The sequence below is a fragment of the Myotis davidii genome, unplaced genomic scaffold, assembly GCF_000327345.1.
Source record: "Myotis davidii unplaced genomic scaffold, ASM32734v1 scaffold436, whole genome shotgun sequence".
Taxonomy (NCBI): domain Eukaryota; kingdom Metazoa; phylum Chordata; class Mammalia; order Chiroptera; family Vespertilionidae; genus Myotis; species Myotis davidii.
Window position 1 is genome coordinate 1,708,043 of NW_006292604.1, and position 3,837 is coordinate 1,711,879.

The 3,837-nt window shown below is 43.1% G+C and overlaps 1 pseudogene; it reads right to left on the reverse strand.

Annotated features, from left to right (window-relative positions):
* Window positions 1–2,529: 2,529 nt before the first annotated feature.
* On the reverse strand, window positions 2,530–3,011 carry LOC102752278 (annotated as a pseudogene).
* Between the last annotated feature and the right edge of the window lie 826 nt (window positions 3,012–3,837).

Genomic DNA, 3,837 nt, shown 5'->3' on the forward strand with positions numbered 1-3,837 from the left:
GTTTCCCCACTTTCACACAAAGGGGAACCCTCTGAGCAAGGCACTCTCAGGCGCCTTCAAGTGCACAAAGCCAATGACACGGTGCCCTGGGTTCTCCTGCGTTCGAAGCGCCTCATTAAAGACCTTTCGTATGCACAGTTACGCATGCAAACGCCTCAATCTATTCCCACCACCACCACCTTTCTCAGCCGCAGCATCTTCTGGTTCGGTATTTGCTTCTTTAACAAAGAGCTGTGCCTGCCCCGCGCGCGTGGGGACTAATTCTATCCCCCTCGGGCTCCTGCAGCTGCACTCGGATGGACCTGGCGCGGTATCCACCCGGTTCATTTCTGGACACCAGCTGGACTCTTTTTGCTGCTCCACAACCAGTCTGGAGCGAAGAAGAAACCCTGAGGAATGTAAGTGGTAGCTCTTCCTGGAAGTAACGTGGGAACCATGGAAATAACCCTAGAATGGGGCTCAAATGTCGGAGAACCACAGGAGGCCCCGCCGATTTAAGTCCCTGAAGACGCTAGGAATTCAATTATCTTCTCTTTCTTTTTTAAAGCTAGTAATAACTCTCTTGATTGGAAGGAGGGATATGATTCTTCCTTTCTATCTTAAAAAGCAAAGCTGTGGACTTTTTTCTTCATAAAGGGACTTTTACTTTTAAACAAAGGGGAAACCCAGGTAGCAAAGAGGGTTAGTAAAAAAAGATCCTCTTAACTCTAATGAAGTTTTATGGAGATTCCTGAGTTCTAAAACATGGCAAGCCTTGGCACCCCTTTAAACTAAAGAATTTATAAAGCCTTTTAACATTCAAATTGTTAATACACAATAAACAGGATACCACAAGCACAGCATCCTTTCTAGGGAAGTATTTCTGTTCCCCTACTTCCTGCGAAATACCCTATCACTTGTGGCAACCATTGTCCACTTTGGTATTTGAAGGAATTAATAATCCTACTGCATCTCCATGACAAAAACATGGCATATTAAGGAGCTTGCAAGGACAAAGCCTAATTCTTAGAGTTAGGAACAGATCTCACCTGCAAGGTCAAATCATTCCTGTTGTCAAAATAGACCCAGAGACATAGAAGCATGAACAGACTGTTGAACCTCAGAGGGAAGGCAGGGGAGGGTAGGCAGGGAGAGATCAACCAATGAACTTGTATGCACATATGCATAACCCGTGGACACAATGGGGTGGTGAAGGGGGAGGAGCGTGCTGGAAGAGGTTGATGGGGGAAAGGAAAAGGAGGACCTATGGCATACTTTCAACAATAAAGATTTTTTTAAAAATCATTCCTGTTGTCAGCCACCATTAGAAGAAATATATTTCCCCCACTGCCAATTGGAAGTAAACTGAAAGGTCCCAGGTGGGTAACCTTGCTAGATAACATTATCCTTCCCAATTCTTCACTGCTCCAGGCATGTGTGACCTTTGAAATGTGGCTTTATAGTTCCTCTCACTAGAGATAGAATGTTTCTCCACCCCACTGATGTGTGGTTAGGTCATTCCACCTGCTCTTGGCCAAAGGAATATGCCCAGAAGTGACAGTGTGACAGTTCTGAGCCTGACATTATATAAGAGGTATTGCATGTTTCCACTTGCCTCTCTCCACACCTGCCTTTCACAATGTGAAGAACGTGCCTGGCCCAAGAAAAATGAGAGGCATGGAGCAGGTTTAGAACCATCCTGTAGCTTGGAGCCAGTGACCTACAGAAAAGAATTGCTGTTTTAAGCAGTATGTTTTGAGGTGGTTTGCTACCCAGAATTAGTGTTGCAGTCGTTGACTGATACAATAGGAAACAGAGGAATCTGCTCTCTTGGTATTGGCCTAGAAGTTGCCAAGCTTGATATCTCTAAGGCAGCTCTTTGATAGTAGGTCTTAGAAAGACACATCTCTTATGGAAGCTGGCCAAGGAAGAAACCCAGAAAGTTTGCAGCATAGCATTCTAAAGTGTCAGGTTCCGTAGGAAAGGGCTGATGTGGCCAGCAGTCCTAGAAACCTGCTCATATAATAGGAGGTATCTACATAACTAGATTGCTGTTACTTCTGGGTTTTGTTATGTGTGTGTGTGTGTTTTAAACAAGAAGTTTATTTAAACAACAAGACACTTGACTTGAAGGGAAAACTATCTAGGATTCATTTTTTTTAGAGTAATTTATCCCTACTTAAAGACTGATTGCCCTACATGTAACAGCTACATACAAAAAAAAGTTACAAAATTGTCCTTGGTTTTACAATGATAAATGAAAAACATCAAAATTCTCCAATCAAACAAGGTTAGCAAGAATTTTTATGTTGTTCTTTTTTTGTTAAACAGTGAGAGCAAAATAACTCACTGGAATGCCAGAAGTGGACAAAGGGAATATTTTCACAGAACCAGTATTTTTTTCCCTATCCCATCTCCATTTGATGTTAATCAAAACATACCATTGGCCATTTAGTGTGTATGTTTTTGTGTGTCTTTTTTAAATGCATCAGGTGCTTTTCTGGAAAGACTATTCCAAATGTGGTCAGCGTACCATAAAGGAATGGGGAAGGGGGAAATGAAAGAACAGAGAAAACTATACTGTAGTAGTCAGATGTGTGGAAACCAAACTGTAGTTTTCTAATTGAGAATGTCTTCTTGGTCTGGAGGGACAGAGTTCTGGAGTAAAGTAGCAGGTTCCCTTTTTAGTAGACCCCTCCTGTCTGCTGCTGGAACACATCTGTTGTATCTTCATCCTCCATTTCCAACTGTGCAGGTGTGTCAGTTTCATTGATTGGCTGTCCCCAAGTCAGAATTTGATCTGCTTCATTGACAAACCCTGTCATTCACAATAGGCTTTCCTTAGTTTACTAAGGGGTGTGTGCCTCTTAATCTTAAACTGCACCCCAGAACCATCCTGCCCCGCCACCTTCAAATTAATATGATCATTGTTCTCAGTCTTGACTCCTTCCTTGGGCTTTTCGTTGGCCATGGCAAGGGCCGGAGTCTCCTCAGCTGCCGCTTCACAAAAGGGGTAGCAGGTCCGCACCAAACGAGCACCCCCGCAGCCCCAGGAGTGGCAGAAGGAGCTGGGTTTTTTTATATTGTACAATTTATTTTAATTATACAGTGGTTCATTAATGTACCCTTATCAATTCTCAAATAATACAAAATAGAATTTTTTGCCAAAACCGGTTTGGCTCAGTGGATAGAGCGTCGGCTTGCGGACTGAAAGGTTTCGGGTTCGATACCGGTCAAGGGCATGTACCTGGGTTGCGGGCACATCCCCAGTGGGGAGTGTGCAGGAGGCAGCTGATCGATGTTTCTCTCTCATCGATGTTTCTAACTCTCTATCTCTCTCCCTTCCTCTCTGTAAAAAATCAATAAAATATATTTTTTTAAAAAAAGGTTCCTTCCTTGGGAGTTACAGGGATCTCCCCCCGCACACATTTAAAAAAAAAATAGAATTTTTTATAAACCAAGTCTCCTTCCCTTCTCTACTCTCCTGTCTACTCCTCACCCTCCATACATACCAGCCACTCCATACGGCTACTCTTTCACAGCTAACCTTAAATGATAGACGAGCACTTCAGCTTCCAGAGTTTTTTCCTGTGTATTTAATCACATATGCATGCATTTATAGGGACTAAATATAAATGAGATTATATAATGTGTATTAGGCAGAATGCTTTCTTTAAAAGGTTTTTGTTGGTTTTAGAGAGAGGGGAAGGGAGAGGGAGAGATAGAAACATCTGTGAGAGAAACAATCCCTTTTGGGGTATTGAGCCCACAACCCAGGCATGTGCCCTGACTGGGAATTGAACCAGTGACTTCTTGGTACATGGAATGATGCGCAGACAGCTGAGCCACACCAGCTGG